Raw genomic sequence first — 20,906 nt, forward strand, 5'->3', positions numbered from 1 at the left:
CTCACAGGAAGTTAGCACGAGCAAAATCACTCCTCACATGAGGCCTCTGTTTGCTGTGATTTTCAAAGGTAAAGTAATACTTTTGACATATTATGGTGCCTAAGGAGTTGCTGAACACAAATGTGTCATTTGAAATGTAAAAAAAAAAAAAAAAGATTTAAAAGGGTAAAATAATTTTTCTCAACCGTTTGGTAGAGGTCAGTATTTTAAAAATTGCTGGGTCTCTTCATAAAAAAAACATTGATTGTTGTTATTAGTGCCCCAAAGAGTTAAGAAATGTAAAGAAATTATTTTTTCATTGCCTTTTTCTTGGTGAGGATGTTAAAGGGTTAACTTAACATCTGTAAACAAAACAACGTATCAACAAAGTTTTCTGTTAGAGTTTGTGTTCTTCTAAGTTGAACTCCAAGATTTTAAATACTTTCATTTAATGCAAATGAATATCTACTCCAAATATTTCAGTAATAATCATTATCAGCCTTAAAAACCCACAAAACACCCCTCTATACTAGACCACACTTAGTACAGTCTGGTTCCCCCTTCTATAAATCTGCTTGGAATCTTCCACTTCCTGTTTGTCAAAGTGGCCTTCTACCTGGACAGGTTTTGTTGGAGCTCATGCAACAAACATTTTGGGTAACTGCATTTTAATATGGATGGATGACACTGAATTAGAGTCTGTTTTAATGAGACTGAGTTAAGATGTGTAGCTCTGTCATTAAATAGGAAATTATTTCTCAGAATTCACAGAGAAAAGTCTGAAATGTTTGCTAGGTTAGTGTCCCACATGTTCTTTGGCTCAGCTAAAGCTAACTCTCTCCAACTTCTGGATCTCTTGAGTTGCTTGTTGTTAAAATATCTTGCTGTAGGTGCTGAAGCTCAGAAAGTCTGAGATGTTTGTTCAAAATAAGCTCATTCTCAAGTCTTATCTGAACTGTCCTCTTTTGTTTGAACTTTCCCTAAACTTAGGAGTTAATGACAGAGCAGCAAATCCAGACTCAGTCTCATTTATGTAAGATTAAACTTCAGTGTCATTCATTGATGTTAAAGTGCAGTTTTTCAAATGTCTGTTGCACATGCTCCCGACCAAACCAGTCCAGATGGAAGACGATGTGAAGAGAAAGCTCCAGAGAATGAATATCACACATTTACGTTGGAAATAATTTCAATTTCAATTCAATTTTATTTATATAGCGCCAATTACAGTCAAATTGTCTCGAGACGCTTTACAGAACCCATATGCCTGAAATAAATGTCCTTTAATTAGACATTGTCATGCAAAAGTTGGATTTCCCTTTAATGATGTTCAAATCTTTGTTGAGTGTTTTGTTGATGTTGGTTTCTAAATGTTTTTTGACACTCGGCCCCAAAGATTAAAACCTTCTACGGCTCACAAGCTGCAACAATTCACACATTATCAACCATCTTTCTGACTAAACTAAGATAAAAAGTGAAAAACTGCCTGATTCCTGCATCATGAATGTAAATCTTTTTGGTTTTTATGACAGTAAACTGAATATATTTGGGTTTGACATTTTATAAACCAAAACAAGAAATGAATTACTGGAGAAAACAATCAACAGATTAATGGACAAAGAAAATGTGTTTTCCAACATATATGGCTGAATTACTCCAACATTACAAGATACATACAATTTGAATTCAATTTTATTTATATAACGCCAAATACAGGTCAAATTGTCTTTATTTTTATATTTTTTGTCATATTTAAAATATGACAAAGTAAGAAATTTAAACCTCTTGACTAATCCAATTTATTATTTGGTTTTTAAGAGACTAATCGACAACTAAAATAACTTTCTCCACTAAAACTAATAAGCATGAGGTCAAATAGAAGGAAGAGTTTTAAATACTGCAGTCCCACAACGACAAGAATAAAGTTTGTCAACAAAAACTAAATCTGCTGGTGGATTCCATTAAAGTCCTAATAAATGATAATAAAGTGTGATACTAAAGGTTTGTGGTGCTAAAAATGTCAAAGTAAAGATATCAAGTTGAACATCTGGATGGAGGTTGATAAAAGTTGACCTTCCTTCATTTCTCTGGAGCGACTCCATGGATTTTATGGATGGTGGTTAAAGACCTGCTCTTCTAGTGGTCTTCCTTCTAGTCACTGTAAAAAGTCAGTCCATCCTGGCCGACTTCAACATCTCTTCATGACAACTTGTTCTGCCTCTGACCTGGTGGAAACTTCAGAAACTCGGGAAAACCTGTCGAGACTCGAAGAACTCGTGGAGACTCGAAGAACTCGTCGGGCGGGGGAAGGTGTGGTGGGTGGTGGGGGGAGGTGGGGGAGTAGAGGGGGGAGGCCGCCACCCACCTCCCCGCCTACTCTCCGCCCTGACTCCACCCAGACTCCGCCTTGGCTCCACCCATGTGGTGACTTCAGAAACTACGATGTCAAAGGGACGACGAAATTAGTTCTTTGTATCTGATCTGTAGCTCAGTGAGTTAAGAGTTTGCCTATGGAGCTGCAGGTCGCTGGTTCAAGACCAGACACTTCTTAAGTTTTCTCAAAATTCTGACAAAGACAAAGTAAGAAAAGTGCCGGTGGTGGGTCTTGAACCTGCGACCTTCCACTTGGTAGTCCTCTTCTTATCCTCCTGAGCTACTCGCTCAGATACTAGTTTTTCTTTTTTTTGCGCATTTATCATCTATTTTTTGTCGTTTTCGAGTTTTTTTTTAACATGAGTCTCGACTCGACCGTTTTTCTCAGGAGGTTGGGCTTCAGCCTTTGTGCTGGAGGGTTGAACCCTCAGTTCCAAGACTTTCCAAAGCCTCCACACCTCCCGAGTCCTCAGGACCTGAGCTTTCACACAGTCTGAGGGCTGAAATTTTCTAAGTCCCACAGTAGTTCTCTGTTAGTTTGAACATTCAGACAGTCTGAGGACTGAAATCTTCTCAGTTCCTGAGTAGTTCTCTGTTAGTTTGAACCTTCAGACAGTCTGAGGACTGAAATTTTCTAAGTCCCACAGTAGTTCTCTGTTAGATTTAACTTTCAGACAGCCCAAGGACTGATATCTTCTAAGTTCTTGAGTAGTTCTCTGTTAGTTTGAACCTTCAGACAGTCTGAGGGCTGAAGTTTTAAAAGTTTCTCAGTACTTCTCCGTTAGTTTGAACTTTCTGGTTAACAGAAGCCTTAAAACTTGTGACCATGAGTCTTGATTTCACATTTAGACCATCCATCTGAGTTCTTCTCAGACCTTCACCTGTGGGTTTTTTAGAAATCCTCAACAAACTTTGATTCTCTTCACTGAACAGTAAAGTTTGTGGAGATCAGAAGGTAACATTAGTTTGATAAATGCCTTCAACTACTAGCAGACTTTATCTGGAAAGCAGTTTTCTGAAATGAGTTCTTAGTAAATCTATCCACAATCAAACCAAGAACATAGAAAGAGGAAATGTTTGAAGAAATAACTTGATGTTTTCGTTTCAGACTAGAAAACGCTTTGACTTTTATCTGTTTTTGCTCTTTTTGATCGTTTTGTCTCTTCTGTTTAATTTGATCTTCTAAAGTCTAACTGGTGTCTTTTCAAAAGTTTTGTCTTTAGTTTGATTCTTCTTAAATGTTTAGTTTTGCTCTTTTCTCACCTTTTATTCTTTTCTAATGTCTGATTTGATTTCCAAATGTTTTGTCTTTTTAATGTTTGTTGTTTTTTCAAATGTTTTATCAGCTTATTTGAAGAATTTCCTTTTCTTTCCCAGTGTTTTTCGATTAAATCTTTAAGGTTTTTCTTTTTAAATGTTTTACCACCTTTTAATGTTTAATTTTCTTTTTAAATGCTTCATTGTGTTTTCTGTTTAATTCCTATTTAATGTTTTATTGTCTTTAAGATTTAATTTTCTAATTAAACATTTAATTTTTAATTCAATGTTTTGTCTTTTTAAAGGTTTAATAATCTAATTCAATGTTTTGTATTTTTAAAAAATGTTTAATATTCTTGTTTAATTTTATTTTTTAAATGGTTAATTATCTAAAATATTTCATCTTTAATGTTTCATATTTGTGTTTAAAAATTTGTTTAATTTCATAATTACATGTTTTGTATCTGTTAAATTGTATAATTAAATATTTTGTCTGTTTAATATAATTTAATTGTATTTAATGTTGAATTTTCTTTTTCAACGTTTTGTTGTATTAAATGTTTTTTTCCTTTGATTTAATTGTTTTTAATGTAGTTTATTTCTTTAATCTTTTTTTTCTGTCAAGATTTTAACCCCAACCTTAAAAATGAAACAAACCCTTAAATCACAATGAAAATACTTCTGTTGTCACAATCATGAGTTAGTCAATTATTCAGTTTATCAATTCAACTTTATTTGTTTAGCACCTTTTACACAATGACAAAACTAAACAAGCAAAGAGAAAAAAAACTATGCTAAAACTATGATTAAAACTCAAAAACATATTTAAAAAAAAAAAAAAAAAAAAAGATTTAACATGGTAATAAAATATGTTGTGTCCAGGGGATGAAGGGAGTTTATTGAAGTCTTCTTGGGCTCACATGGGAAATCATTTAAAATATAAACTTGATATTCAGTCTAAAGAAACTGGAAACTGCAAAGTGACAGAAGAACCAACAATATCTCCCGTTTTCTCCTTTAATGAGTTGACTCTTCTTGTGCTTTCAGACCAAAGAACTACAGACTCTTCACAACCTGCTCAAACTCTTGGTACAGGACCTCACCACACGGGTCAAGAAGGTTTCCGTCTCATTTCTACTCTGAAGCTCACCTTCTCCTGCTCAAACTGCTGACAAATGTTTCTGCTGCTCTAAAGTCTGGTCTCCAGAACTTCCTAAAGACTCTCAAAGTCTCTTCTGCTGCAGGTTGCTTTGTAGAACTGTTGCAGAAAACCTCACTAAACCACATGGAGGGGCCTCAAGATAGTCGTCCAAATGAAAGCGTACAAAAACCAAACTAGCACAACCCAAATGCTAAAGTCTCCTGCAGCCTACCAGAAAACCTCTGAGAACAGAGAATCAGGACAAGAACTCTTACCTTCTGGACAACCAACGTTGGTTCTCAAACAAGAATACAGAATGTGTCTGACCAAAAACCTCTGAAGACTCACTACAGCCAAGATAAAGACACAACTCAGCTGCACCAAACCCACTAATCACTGCACACATTAGCACCATGTGCTAACTGTGGCTAAAGAACCGCATTTACCAAGACAGCTATCCAGTACAAAGCCCTAAAACACACCAACAAACACATTAAAGATGATTTTACTGCTGGAAGCTGCAAGCCAACGCCTAAAGAACCAACTAAAGCAACGGAGCCAAACCCAGTTCAGTGGTGAAGAGAAACAGAGGAAATGTTTGACTGCAGCTAAATAAAGCAGGAAGACACTGACCTGCTCAGGTGTTCCTGATAACACCAAGCAGCCACCTGGACAGCCAATAGGAACACAGCTTGCTGGAAGTCCAGAGAGCTGGGTTAGTGAAGTAAATTTAGTTTAAAGTTGAAGCAGAAAGTTAATAAAGAAAGTTGAAAACCACCTTCTGATACCTGAAATCTCTGAGTTTTCACACAAAGAACGCCTGAACATGTCAAACTGGTTCTATAGTAGAACCCTCATTGTAAAAACGTCATAGTATGGTGTGTTGCTCAAAAAACATTACCACCCGGCTGTCTAGGGTCGCCGAGGAGCAACACAAAAACAGGACAAACGCTGGTTTCCAGGGGGTTAGGCAGATATTTATTTGAAAGAGTAAGTTTACAACAACACAACATGTGAGCAGAAAAATCACAAAGTCTGTTTTTAGTTCAGCTGAAAACATTAGTTTTTGTCTTTTTTATTGACCAAACTTTTCAGGAAGTAGATGAAGAATAATTAAAGCTCTCATGCAGAAGTCCAACTTAATTTGGATCCTTGTGGAGAGTTTAATCTTAGAGTTTGTACAGCTGTTGAGTTTTTAAAGTCACATGGATTGTTTTGACATTTAATAACCGAGTCCTGAAATACAATTACAGTTGTGGATTTCTGTCATTTAGTCTGGACTAAACAAATAACAGCAGCATAAATCTCAAACGCCATTATGAGGAGTCTGGATTGAGGTTTCTCACTTGATAATGATCAAAACATGAAATTTAGGTTGATTTAAAGGAATATTCCACCTTAAATCTTTGAATGTTGACCTGAAGGGTTGGTTTCAGGAAGTATTCCAGCTACAAGGTCCTCAAACATCCACCTTAAAGGAATGTTCCACCAAAAATCCTTGGACATGCACCTAAAATGTTGGTTTAACCAAGTATTACATCCAAAATCCTCAAAGAGACCTGAGGGGCTGGTTAAAAGGAATATTCCACCTAAAACCTCAAATATAGACCCGGAAGGGTGGTTTAGAAAAAATCCTTCAATGTAGACCAAAAAAGTTAGTATGGAGGAATATTCCACCTGAAATGTAGACCTGAGAAGTTGGTTTGGAAGAATATACCATCCTAAACATCCTTAAATGTAGACTAAAAGACGGTTTGGAAGAAAATTCCACCTAAAATCCTCCAATGTAGGCCTAAAAGGTGAGTTTAATGGTATATTCCACCTAAAATTCACTGCTGTAGACCTTGGAGGTTGGTCTGATGGTATATTCCACCCAACATCCTTTAACATAAACTTAAAAAGTTCGTTCAAAGGAATATTCCAGCTAAAATCCTTCAATGAAGACCAAAAAATCTTGGTGTAAAGGAGTATTCCACCTTAAATGTAGACCTAAAGGATGGTTTGGAGTAATATTCTACTCTAAAATCTTCCAATGTAGACCTAAAAGGTTTATCTGATGGTATATTCTACCTAACATCCTGGAACATTTATCTAAAAGGTTGGTTTAATGGTATATTCCCAGAAGAACCCTTGAACATTGGGTTATTGGTATATTCCACCCAAAATACTTGTGCATATACCAAGAAGTCAGTGTAAAGGAAATGTAGACCTAAAAGGATTGTTTAAAGGAATATTTAAACGATTATTTTCATTATTTAATAATCTGTTATCAGTCAGAACCCTGGCAAACTTATTTTCATCAGTCTTTTAGTGGAAGTCACAAAGGAGCTCTTGGTTTTTCCTGGCGTTACTGAGTCCAAAGCTGCTGTTTCAACACAGACATGTTCACATGCATCCACAAACCTCTCAGCACTCAAACACCCACAGACAGGAGGCCGGCTGGGCCGAGGCTCGGCGGCGTCCTCAGACCCACGAGTCGGGGAGTCGCTGAACTTGTTGGTCTGGTTTGAAGGCCTCCATGTGGTCCAGTAGAAGTCCACGTAGTCGGTGTTGGCTTTGAACCGCAGCGACTGGCCACCATCAGGTGGACCAGCTCGTCCTCGTAGGACTCCTCCTGTAGCCTTGAGGGAACCACAGGAACATTCAGTAGCTGTTGGAGTTCTTCCTGTCAGGCTCGTGGTAGAACGGCTCTGAAGAATCTTGTACTTGTCTTATCTGGAACAATCTAACAGCCTAAACTGTTAACAGCTGTGTAAAGAAGCAAACACACAAGCATTGATTAGGACACAAACTAGATTTATTTTAGAAAACAAATCAACTTAGAGGCATTTGTTCACACATGTGGCTGAATAGGAGGCCGTCCAATCAGATTTGAGGTCTTCACTCTGCAGGTTGGTTGTTCGGTGAGACTCTTGGACCTCCATCAGCTGACGTGGATGTTTGATGGTCTTCTTCTCTAGTGCCAGATGATTCATCCATGAATTCAGCAGCTACAGACTGAAATGAAGCTCATGCTGCCGTTATTGAATTCCTGTTCCAGATCAAATGTTCAGAGCTCACCTTGAATGCAGCCGTCTGCTGTCTGATAGTTTTTCTCATTGTAGTCTTCAATAAAGTCTTTTTCCTCATGTCAGGATGTGGTGAGACTCTTTCTCAGTCTCTGCAGACGTCCCTCACTGTGCATCTCCAGAGAAGAAACAGAAAAACTGGTCACTGCTTCAGCATCACAAACACTCTCCAGCATTGAGAGTGTTTTAGGAATTCATTCATTGTGTTGTGAACTTTGAAGGAGCAGAAACTTTACAGCTGCCAAAGATATGAGCTCCAATTCTGGATGTTTTAGGAAATGAAGTTCATCAAATGAACACTTGATTTTTGCTGATAACTCTCATTAAATTACTGAAGAAATCTAACATAAAAACCTGTAAACTCTCAGGCAGCTTTTGTTAAAGTTTGTCTATAATTCTATCATCATGTTCTGGAACCAGGACTCTGCAGAAGTTCCTTCAATCAGATACTTGTGTGTTTCTATTTAAGGCCTCAGGTTTGAACGTAAAGCAGAGGATTAGAAAGGAGTGATTTTGATATTTAAATCAGTCCAGTAAATGTTTGGAGTAAAAATTATTAAAATTTTGATTTAGATTTGTGTCAAATAATATTGTAGAGTCTCAAATATATCCAAATGAGTTCAGTGTATTTACATTTTATAGAATATTTGATTTCTTAATCTCAATACTGTAGGGTCTGACCCTAAATATTATAATAATGATGTCAATTTAAATAATATTTTAGTGCAGAGTCATAAACTTTAATCAGCTAAACTTACATAATAAATATCACTGTACAATCTTAACCTGAACATTCATATTATTGAGGTAAATTTGCATAAATCATGATATTCTAGAGTCTGAACTGGAATATTTCTAACATTAATCTTTTTGTATTGTGCTGATAAACAACAATAACCCGACTTTCAGATAATATTTGTTGTCTGTGATTGTGAGACTAAATTCCTCCACATTCTGGAACTGGACTGAATTTCCCAAAATGGAAACATGGACAGAATTCAACACTCATGTATCCATGGCAACGCTAACGTTTCTGCTTCTTACCAAAGTTCACAACACAAGTAAAGATTTTAATGTAAAACTTCAGGGATGACTGCTAACCATAAGTATTCTGATCAATACTTCATGATCAATATCAGGACAGATGTTACAATTCCAGCTGTTGCATTAGACTGCAGTTATTCACAGAGAAATTAAAACATCACATTCCTCATAAAAACAAGATGGGACTTTTATTAAATAAAGTGTTGGTGAATAAACAGTGTAAAAAGTGCAAAGCAGCTCCATTAAATCAGGAGATGTGAGACTTCCACAGCATGGATCACCATCTGCTGTGTTGATTCATAGCTGAATGTCAGAATGAACTGAGATAGAAAAGCTGCTTTGAGCTGCAACATTACGGTCTGACAATCCAACACCATCACAGTTTTCATCTGGTTGTTTTGCTCCAACATGCTGTGAAGTTCAGTTTTTACCTGAATCAATACAGAGATTCTATTTTCAACCAAGACTGGAATAAAAGTTAGAATGTTATGAGGTTATTAATGCAACTAAATCCTTTCAGATGGAAGGATTTACTTCTAAGTTCTAATTCAAGTTTCAGTTGGAGCACATTGCATTCACAAAGAAAAACAGCGAAACCTTCATAGCAACATTTAATAAACCTAAAGCTTCCCTGTTGGCACATTGGTGGAGTTTGTTACTGAGCATCTGAACCTTAAATCCAGTGAGACGACCATCTTCAGTCGAGGCCAGTCAGAGAACTTCAAGACCTTCCATCAGCTGGACCAGATGTGGCATCATCTCCCTCTGAACATCTGGATGACAGGAGAAAAGACAGAAATCAAACACAGATCACAGAAATACAATTTATTCACTTTCATCATTTTATAAAAGTAGCATGAACTTTATTAAAACTTGACATCAGTAATAAAAGTAAATGTTTTTATCTCGTGTTGAAGCTAAATTTAAAGTCAATTTTAATGACAGTTTATCCTGAGAGGAGTGAGAATGGAGCTTTTCTTTCCTTTTTAGAATATCCCATCAAAATATTCTGTTTATTATTGGCTTTAGAAGCATTTTTCTTTACTTATTTATTTTTAGATACCTCAGACTGATACACTTTGCTGGTTTGCAGATAATTTCATGTACAATCACAATAAAGATCTTCTATTATAACATATTTTGCTAAAACAAGAACTGCAAACCTTCTCAACCATCTCTCAGGCTGCAAAATTCCAACTGCGACCAAGAATTATCTGATGTAGTTATTATAATAATCTTTACTGAACCAGCCCTGGAATTAATAAAAATCTGTATATGGATATGATTTTCTCTGATGGGACCACTATGGAAGCCGTAGTAACAATTAACTATCCTTTGAAGGGTCAGATTAGGTCTTCTTCAGGTGGATTAAAAAAATGCTCTCCCTTAAAAAAAAACAAAACTGCATCCAATAAAGTAAATCTCTTCTGCACTGCACACATACTACACTTTTGTATAACTCTGGATGTCAGAGTAAAGGCAGACAGATCCACCAATCAGCCACAACATTCTGACCACTGACAGCTGAAGAGAACAACATCCATCATCTTGTTCTAATGTAACGTTCTGCTGGGAAACCTTGACGTTCATGTGGATGTTTGACATGTACCACCACCTAAACACTGCAGGACAAACAACCCCCTAGTCTCCATGGCAACAGCAGTCCTTGATGCCAGCTGCCTCCGTCAGCAGGACAAACTGAAACTGCTCAGGAGTGGTCCGAGGAACATGACAGAGCTAAGCTGTTCACCTGGGTTCCACACTCCCCACATCCAGATCTGATGGAGCATCTGTGGGATGGTCCAGGATCAGCCTGGTCTAGGTAGGACCCACCCTGCAACCCACAGGATCCACAGAATCCACAGGACATCCCCAGAGGTTCTGACGAACCACTGGGTCAGAGGAGTTTTAGCAGCATAAAGGGACCAACACAGTATTAGTCAGGTGGTCAGAATGTTATACTGATGATGAATGATGAACTATCAGTTCATTCAGAAACTGTGGGGTTAAACCTAAAAACACAGACCTCAACAGCAGTTTGTTTCAAAGCAGAACACCAGCTGGTTTTCACTAAAGAAGCTTTCAGAGCAACAATTAAATGACAGTTTTGTTCTCATTAAGTTCAGAGTCAGCCAAAATAATGTACACACATCAGGAAAAGAAAAACTTTTATAAATATTTCATATGTATAAGTACTTGTACACATATAGATACCTCTTTCTAAATTTGATCAAATCACAATACCTCTGTGTCCTGTTGTACGATGTTTTCCCAACAGATGGCGCTACCCTCATGAATGGAGCATCAACAAGTGACGTCTACAACACAACAGAAATGTCTGGAAGCCAGTGGCCACCACTTTAAGCACCTCTTGTAATTGTAGAGGCCAAAGATAACTTTTATTAATCTCGTGATGTCTGAATAAATTTGGTATTGAAATATTTATGCAAGTTTTTCTTTTCCTGATGTGTGTAAACATTATTTTGGCTGACTCTGTATAATGGGTTTCTGACAGGTCACCAGGCAACATCTTTTTATAATAATGACAAACATACCTGCATTCTACAGGAGTGATTTTCCTCATGTGCAGGTAAAGATGTGTGAGGAGCTTAGAGATGACAGGAGCAGGAGTCATCCTCACTAATTCAGCTTCCACCTAGAAACAGAAAGACCACAAACAAACACACTGATATACTCTCAAACGTTCAACCTCACAGCCTCAAAATATCTGTTTAGGAAGTGTTGTGTTTCTAAATTCTGCTGAAAGCATTGACAGACATTCTCTTACAAGGTTGTGTAAAAAGCAGCCTGTCCTCTGAGCTACTGAGAAATCTTCCTGAACAAAGTTTCTATGTGTAAATCAGCTCAACAAAAACTAAAGCCTCAGTCAGAGATAACAGGTATCGCAAATTATAAACAACTTTCTTTGTTAACTCAGACTTTCTGCTTCAACCTCACATAAAAAGGGGAGTTTAACTCGTCAGGTGACTGAAAATGAACGGCTTGTGCAGTTCTAGATCCAAAAGTAGGATGTTTCAACTCATGTTTTACTACAAATACATGCAATAATAAATAAATACAATGGCTGGTTGTTAGTTTATTCATTATTAATGTCACTTTATATACTGGATTGAACTTGAGCAGTGGAAGAGAGAAGGAATTTAATGAAATTAAAGAGATTCAGAGAGGTAATGTTGCGCAATATTAAGTTAAGCTTGGTTTAATTCAAACCAGCTGAATGTTAAACTTCAGTGCAGCTCAACGGGTTTCAGTTAACCTTAAAGTAAAATAACTTTTTTAAAAGCTAAAATACACAGCAGAGAAATACAGGTTGAGAAGGTCATTCTAATAATGAGGACAGCTGTGGCAGCAACTAACACAGGTGTTCAGCGGTAAGTTAGCCACCTGTGTTAATTAGCCCGCTAGCTAACTTAGCCGCTTAGCTAGCTAACGCGTCCGGACCAACTGCTCAAACACGACAAAACACAACTCTTCACAAGTCGCTGACTTAACGTACAACAAAACAACGCTACTGGTTAGAAGTATTTATCTTCTTACCGTGTTTTACTCCAAAAACAAGGTCACCAGCAGCCAGAGATGCTACCAGACGTGCCAACTCGTGATGCTCCTCTGATACCAGATGCTTCGACGCATGCGCTTTAGCTCATGAAGCAAACGTATCGAGCCACTGTGCCGAGGCGTGGTTTGGTCACGTGACTCGTGACGTTTGAATCACTTCAGTGACGTTTGAAGCGCTCAACTGCTTCGAATCACCTGATTGGTTCGGTTTGTTATGTGAATCACTCAGCGGGATCGAGTGTTCCGGGATAGGAGATCCCTCGTGTTGTTCATTTGAATTGTTTTTCGCAGAATAGATTGGTTTTTTTTGCTGTTGTTTTTGCTTTGAGAGTTAGTAGTATGTCAGATTTCGTATTTCGTAGAGAATAGATAGATAGATAGATAGATAGATAGATAGATAGATAGATAGATAGATAGATAGATAGATAGATAGATAGATAGATAGATAGATTATATATATATATATATATATATATATATATATATATATATATATATATATATATATATATATATATATATATATATATATATATATTCCCAACTCACCACCCCCATGACACAACACCTGGCACAGAACCTTGTCAGGTGCTTAGCTGACAGACTACAAACCAAAGAAAAGAATAGTTCACTGACTGTTGCTACACTTGTGGCTCTGCAGTTCAAAACTTTTGGATTCACCAATCAGAGTGGCAGCCAGTGTGAAAGAACATTTAATAACAGAATGCACAACAATTAACATAAAGAATACCAAGCAGCAGTCATCTACGTCACAAGCACCACCACAGCCTCGTCCTCCACCACCAGCAGCACCTTCCACAGGTATTCTTTTTCTCTTCTGAATAGGGAATAACTGACATTTCTGGTGATGATGATGATGATCTTCAATATTTTTCAGTTCAACTGTGGAGCCTATTAGACGAAGACGCAAGTAGAGCCTGGCAAATGCAAAGCGCCACAGCGAATGCAATTGTAGAAAGAACGGCAGACCCACTGGCTTACTGGGCAACCCACAAAACTGTTTACCCAAACTTGTACAATGGAGCCAAACATTTCCTGTGTACCTCAGCCTCATCTGTGCTGTGTGAACAGGTTTTTTTTTTTCTAAGGCTGGGGAGATAGTGAGTAAAAGAAGGAACTGCTTGAATCCCAAACAATGTTCCCTGTAATTTTTCATGAGTCTGAGCAAACACACAAACTCCCTGAGCGTCCCTTGGACCACTGTGAGCAACATCAGATGTGTACACTGTGGTCACACCAGCATCACATCCATTCAAGTTACATGGTTCATTAAAAGAATCAAATTACAGCATTTACATTTCTGTTAAAACACTTTGTCAACAGGAGCCAGTTGAAGGCTGCAGTGATTTTAGTGACACTACAATGTATAAGAGTGAAGTTATTGAATATTTGTCTCTCTTTACTGTTGCAGCGGTTTTGCAAATTGCAGACGGACTCTGTTCACTCCATAGACACCATGTTATTCCTGTAGCTTGAAAGACAGCTACTTTTGATAAAACTGGGCTTGTAGCACATTGTCTGCCTTGCAACAATGGGAAAGAGGCACCGTTTATGTTTTGACAACCTATATCTAATGAGTTATTGATGCTGGAAGCCCGAATCTGTGAATATCTTTCCAACTTTACTGAACTTGGGGCCACTACCACCTAAGGAGTGATATATTTAATTTTGAAAAAAGCATTTAGCCATACTTAAAGCTTTAAGTGCTTTATTAACACAGAACTAAAAATTTTGTATTGTTTTATTATCACAGGTTCTGTCTGAAAAGAGGTGGCATCATTTTAAACAGTGAAATCAAACTAATAAAATGTAATGACCAACCAGTGAGCAATACTGGATTCTGCAAAAACATAAACAACTTTTTAAAAAAAATCTAAATCTTATCTTAATACAGTTAATGTATTAACTTATTTTTGTGTGTATGCATGTATTTATTGATTTATTTAGTACTGTTAACATATCAGAGTTCTGAGTGAGTTTTTCTTAAGATAGGCAAAGGCCATTTATTGATTACATATAGGCTCTTAAATGTTTATTAAAAACTAAAAAGCATTTTTAAAAAAACAACTTAGGTATTTATTGAGTCACTAAAATACTGTAGAGTACAGACCACATCAGCATGATTATAAGCATCCTCTGGTAAATGAACAACCAGATACTGATGTCTCTCACCATATGGACTTCAGGAGATGACTGGGGGATGATAAACTGTGACCTACTGGTTGGTTCTCTCTGTTCTCATGTTTCTTACATGTTTGTCCCCTGACAGCCGGGTCCTAATGTTTTTTGAGCAACACACCATACTATAACGTTTTTACAATGATGGTTCTACTATGAAACCAGTTTGACATGTTCAGGTGTTCTTTGTGTGAAAACTCAGAGATTTCAGGTATCAGAAGGTGGTTTTCAACTTTCTTTATTAACTTTCTGCTTCAACTTTAAATTAAATTTCCTTCACTAACCCAGCCCTCTGGACTTCCAGTAAGCTGTGTTCCTATTGGCTGTCCAGGTGGCTGCTTGGTGTTATTAGGAACACCTGAGCAGCTCAGTGTCTTCCTGCTTTATTTAGCTGCAGACAAACATTTCCTCTGCTTCTCTTCACCACTGAACTGGGTTTGGTTCCATTGCTTTAGTTTGTTCTTTAGGCGTTGGCTTGCAGCTTCCAGCAGTAAAATCATCTTTAATGTGTTTCTTGGTGTGTTTTAGGGCTTTGTACTGGATAGTTGTCTTGGTAAATGTGGTTCTTTAGCCACAGTTAGCACATGGTGCTAATGTGTGCAGTGATTAGTGGATTTGGTCCAGCTGAGTTGTGTCTTTATCTTGGCTGTAGTGAGTCTTCAGAGGTTTTTGGTCAGACACATTCTGTATTCTTGTTTGAGAACCAACGTTGGTTGTCCAGAAGGTAAGAGTTCTTGTCCTGATTCTCTGTTCTCAGAGGTTTTCTGGTAGGCTGCAGGAGACTTTAGCGTTTGGGTTGTGCTAGTTTGGTTTTTGTAAGGTTTCATTTGGACGACTATCTTGAGGCCCCTCCATGTGGTTTAGTGAGGTTTTCTGTAACAGTTCTACAAAGCAACCTGCAGCAGAAGAGACTTTGAGAGTCTTTAGGAAGTTCTGGAGACCAGACTTTAGAGCAGCAGAAACATTTGTCAGCAGTTTGAGCAGGAGAAGGTGAGCTTCAGAGTAGAAATGAGACGGAAACCTTCTTGACCCGTGTGGTGAGGTCCTGTACCAAGAGTTTGAGCAGGTTGTGAAGACTCTGTAGTTCTTTGGTCTGAAAGCACAAGAAGAGTCGACTCATTAAAGGAGAAAACAGGAGATATTGTTGGTTCTTCTGTCACTTTGCAGTTTCCTTAGACTGAATATCAAGTTTATATTTTAAATGATTTACCATGTGAGCCCAAGAAGACTTCAATAAACTCCCTCCATCCCCTGGACACAACATATTTTATTACCATGTTAAATGTTTTTTTTTTTTTTTTGTTTTTTGTTTTTTTTTAATAAATGTTTTTGAGTTTTAATCATAGTTTTTTCTCTTTGCTTGTTTAGTTTTGTCATCTGTGTAAAAGGTGCTAAATAAATAAAGTTGAATTGATAAACTGAATAATTGACTAACTCATGATTGTGACAACAGAAGTATTTTCATTGTGATTTAAGGGTTTGTTTCATTTTTAAGGTTGGGGTTAAAATCTTGACAGAAAAAAAAGATTAAAGAAATAAACTACATTAAAAACAATTAAATCAAAGGAAAAAAACATTTAATACAACAAGATGTAATTTTCTAATTAAACATTTAATTTTTTAATTAAATGTTTTGTCTTTTTAAAGGTTTAATAATCTAATTAAATGTTTTGCATTTTTTTAAATGTTTAATATTCTTGTTTAATTTTATTTTTTAAATGTTTAATTATGGAAAATATTTTATCTGTAATTTTTAATATTTGTATTTTAAAAATTTTGTTTAATTTCATAATGACATGTATCATATGTTGTTGAATTATCTAATTCAATATTTTTTCTGTTTAACAGAGTTAAACATTAAATACAATTAAATTATATGTACATATACCACCTTTTAATGTTTAGTTTTCTTTTTAAATGCTTCATTGTATTTTCTGTTTAATTCCTATTTGAAGTTTTATTGTCTTTAAGATGTAATTTTCTAATTAAACATTTAATTTTTTAATTAAATGTTTTGTCTTTTTAAGGGTTTAATAATCTGATTAAATGTTTTGCATTTTTAAAAATGTTTAACATTCTTCTTGTTTAATTGTATTTTTTAAATGTTTAATTATGGAAAATATTTTATCTGTAATTTTTAATATTTGTATTTTAAAAATTTTGTTTAATTTCATAATGACATGTATCATATGTTGTTGAATTATCTAATTCAATATTTTTTCTGTTTAACAGAGTTAAACATTAAATACAATTAAATTATATGTACATATACCACCTTTTAATGTTTAGTTTTCTTTTTAAATGCTTCATTGTATTTTCTGTTTAATTCCTATTTGAAGTTTTATTGTCTTTAAGATGTAATTTTCTAATTAAACATTTAATTTTTTAATTAAATGTTTTGTCTTTTTAAGGGTTTAATAATCTGATTAAATGTTTTGCATTTTTAAAAATGTTTAACATTCTTCTTGTTTAATTGTATTTTTTAAATGTTTAATGATGGAAAATACTTTATCTGTAATTTCTAATATTTGTATTTTAAAAATTTTGTTTAATATCATAATGACATGTATTGTATCTTGTTGAATTATCTCATTCAATATTTGTCTGTTTAATAGAGTTAAACATTAAATTACATTAAATTATATTAAACAGACAAAATATTGAATGAGATAATTCAACAAGATACAATACATGTCATTATGATATTAAACAAAATTTTTAAAATACAAATATTAGAAATTACAGATAAAGTATTTTCCATCATTAAACATTTAAAAAATACAATTAAACAAGAAGAATGTTAAACATTTTTAAAAATGCAAAACATTTAATCAGATTATTAAACCCTTAAAAAGACAAAACATGGGTGCCCATATAGCTCAACGGGTTAAGCGGGTGACCCATGTACAGGGGCTGGTCCCTGACGTAGCGTCCTGGGTTCGAGTCCCGCTAGTGGCCCTTTGCTGCAAGTCTTCCCCTGTTTCCTGTCTGTCTCTCACTACACCTATCCAATAAAAAAACAAAACATTTAATTAAAAAATTAAATGTTTAATTAGAAAATTATATCTTAAAGACAATAAAAGTTCAAATAGGAATTACACAGAAAATACAATGAAGGATTTAAAAAGAAAATTAAACATTAAAAGGTGGTAAAACATTTAAAAAGAAAAACCTTAAAGATTTAATCGAAACATTAACAGACTGTCTGAAGGTTCAAACTAACAGAGAACTACTCAAGAACTTTTAAGATTTCAGTCCTCAGACTGTGTGAAGGTTCAAACTAACAGAGAACTACTCAAGAACTTTTAAGATTTCAGTCCTCAGACTGTGTGAAGGTTCAAACTAACAGAGAAGTACTCAGGAACTTAGAAGATATCAGTCCTTGGACTGTCTGGAAGTTCAATCTAACAGAGAACTACTGTGGGACTTAGAAAATTTCAGCCCTCAGACTGTGTGAAAGCTCAGGTCCTGAGGACTCGGGAGGTCTGGAGGCTTTGAAAGTCTTGGAACTGAGGGTTCCACCCTCCAGCACAAAGGCTAAAGTCCAACCTCCTGAGAAAAACGATCGAGTCGAGACTCAAGTTTAAAAAAAACTCGAAAATGGCAAAAAAAATTGATGATAAATTTGCAAAAAAAAAAATTAATAATAAGTATCTGAGTGAGTAGCTCAGGGGAAAAGAAGAGAGATTACCCAGTGGAAGGTAGTAGGTTCAAGACCCACCACTGGCATTTTTCTTTGTCTTTGTCAGGATTTTGATAAAATTTAAGAAGGGTCTGGTCTTGAACCAGTGACTTGCAGCTCTACAGGTAAACCCTTAACTCACTGAGCTACAGATCAGAGGAAAAGAAGTAATTTCGTCGTCCCTTTGGCATCGTAGTTAATAAAGTGACCACATGGGCGGAGTCTGGGTAGAGAGTAGACGGGGAGGTGGGTGGCGGCCTCCCACCTCTACAGACCTGACCGTGAACACTGTCGACACCCACCTGAGGGAGACGCTGCCTAAGATCTCAAGGCTGCTTGGTCGTGGTCTTTCTGGCACATACTCTTCCAAGATGAGCCAGGAAGTTTAACACTGATGGAATGACACCAGGTCTAAGCCGACAAACTTCCAATTCCTCCTCAACCCATAGTCTCTGGGAAACCTACATGGAGTAAGAAAAGTAGACAGAGAAGTAATTAAGTCTGTACACAACATATTAAAAAGAAATCATGCTAATAAATTAAGTACAAAGAACCGAATTCGCCAATATACTGGAGACCAGAGCTATTTAATTTGATAAGTATAACCTTGTTTAGTAATATTTCAATTATTTGAGAGCAGTCCTAAAGAACTGCCTGTAATCCCAATCATAAAATGGGTTTGGAGGAAGAACATAGATGGTAATCTGGATATACATGAGTTAGGCTTTATAAGTACTATTGGTTGTATTGGTGGTAGTAATAGCAATGTGACTACTACTAGTAGTGGTAGTACACACTACTGCTGCTGATACTGGCACTGCTACTACAACTTGTAATAATATTACAAATGCTGATACTACTTCTACGACTCTAACAGCTGTTTATACTACTACTGCTGCTTGTACTTTTAGTATTACTACTACTGCTTGTACAACTATACTACAGCTACTATTAATCGTCTGGTATTTGCTTGTCAAGCTGCTAGCTCACATTAGTGTTTTGCTAGTGGCTAACTAGTTAGCTCTCATAGACTGGAAGCTCTCAACAAGATTTCATAATGAAAAAAGAGCCAAAAACTATTCTTACCTATAAAAAGTCATTCCAAGTTTCCTTGTCTCAATCGTACGACGTAGTGTGTAACTGTATGCAGTACAGTGAGCCGGCATACTTGTTTCCGTTTTCACGCCGTCTACATCAACGGAATGCACTGAAACTTTGCCCCCACTAGCTTAGCCTCGCTGTAGCACGCAGCTCAAAGGGGCGTGTCCTATCTACTCATTCATATCTATGAGAACAACGGTGGCTGCACATAAGGACGCCTGATGTTGATTAGCTACGTAAATACCATTATATACAGTCTATGGTAAATACGTATGTGAATCGCATCATTGGCTGCAGCAGCCAGTCACCGGTAACTCACTGACTCACATTGAAAAATAGCACAGAATGAATTATTATGTGTTTATTTTATTTACAGTTTAGGTTGGATTTTTTTTGTGCGCAGCGCAGATTTTCTGTGCGCGGAGACCGTGTCAGCAGTGCGCAATTGCGCACGCGCGCAGCTTAGAGGAAACAGTGGTCCCAAAACTGTTGATAAATTATTTCTCAATAAAACCTCATAACCAGTTACATAAGCACACCCTCTTTACTGACCTCTTTACCAATAAACCCCAAGACATACTTTGCCAAAATCCATAATAATCCATAAAATCTTTATTTGCACCAGCCCCATGTGAAAATGACATCAGTCTGTATTTGTAGAGCATCTCATGAATGTAGCAGCACCGTTTAAATGTTTCATAACACAGAATATAAGCAAAGAGTATATCGGGATACAGACAAACATGGGAAATAAGAAACGTGCTCTTCAATAGTTATTGTCATTATTATTACTAGTAATATTACTTTTGTGTCCACTACAACCCATACAATCATCTAGTGTAGTCAAACAGGAATGTGTGCATGGCGAATCAAATCCAAAACAATCCATGAACCAACGACCACGCCTTGATTGCACTTCATATTATTGACCACTAGATGTCCTACTCGAGCACTGTGTGTCATTGAGGCCTCGAGTAATGAACCATGTTTTGAATGAAGTGTCGAAGCTTCAACAAAGCCTCGATCAGCCATCACTAGTGCCGACCATAGATATACATAGACTAGATACTAGTGATGTTACGAGATGTGCCGAGGCTTCGAAGCGTGTGTCGAGTAATGGAGGGGGCGTGTCCACGAAGCGCGTATCGAGGCTTGCTTCATTTAGGGGAGGAGCCAAAAATGATGACGTTCGAAGCCTCGCAAGCCGGTCGTACCGCGTGACGGGTTCAGGAAGTGGTTCGCAGGTTTGACGTGTAATTCAAAATATAAGGGGCAGCGAAACGCAATGGATTCCCGGTTCACATTTGATGGATTTTTACCTGCTGTATCTTTGCATTCAATCGGTTTGAGACTCTTTTTTTTATAGAACCAGCCAGAAAGAGAAGATTTTCCCCTGTCTGGGACACTTTGACCTGATTTCTCCTAATAAAGTAGGCACATAACAAGTGAAGTGTAATATGTATTACTGTGGCAACACCACACACCG

General features: G+C 36.5%; 1 long non-coding RNA gene across 3 annotated transcripts; it reads right to left on the bottom strand.

Annotated features, from left to right (window-relative positions):
- Positions 1 to 5,702: 5,702 nt before the first annotated feature.
- On the bottom strand, positions 5,703 to 12,555 carry LOC129350569 (uncharacterized). Of its 3 annotated transcripts, none has more exons than XR_008604014.1 (5): positions 12,418 to 12,555; positions 11,415 to 11,515; positions 7,808 to 9,632; positions 7,587 to 7,703; positions 5,703 to 7,495 (listed from the first exon to the last, which is right to left on the bottom strand). It is a non-coding gene; the product is annotated as an uncharacterized LOC129350569 (long non-coding RNA). The 3 variants fall into 3 exon arrangements; XR_008604013.1 differs by having other exon boundaries at positions 7,587 to 7,744; XR_008604015.1 differs by lacking the exons at positions 11,415 to 11,515; positions 12,418 to 12,555 and adding an exon at positions 10,610 to 11,371 and having other exon boundaries at positions 7,587 to 7,744.
- Between the last annotated feature and the right edge of the window lie 8,351 nt (positions 12,556 to 20,906).

This window comes from Amphiprion ocellaris, chromosome 14 (assembly GCF_022539595.1).
Source record: "Amphiprion ocellaris isolate individual 3 ecotype Okinawa chromosome 14, ASM2253959v1, whole genome shotgun sequence".
NCBI classification, from domain to species: domain Eukaryota; kingdom Metazoa; phylum Chordata; class Actinopteri; family Pomacentridae; genus Amphiprion; species Amphiprion ocellaris.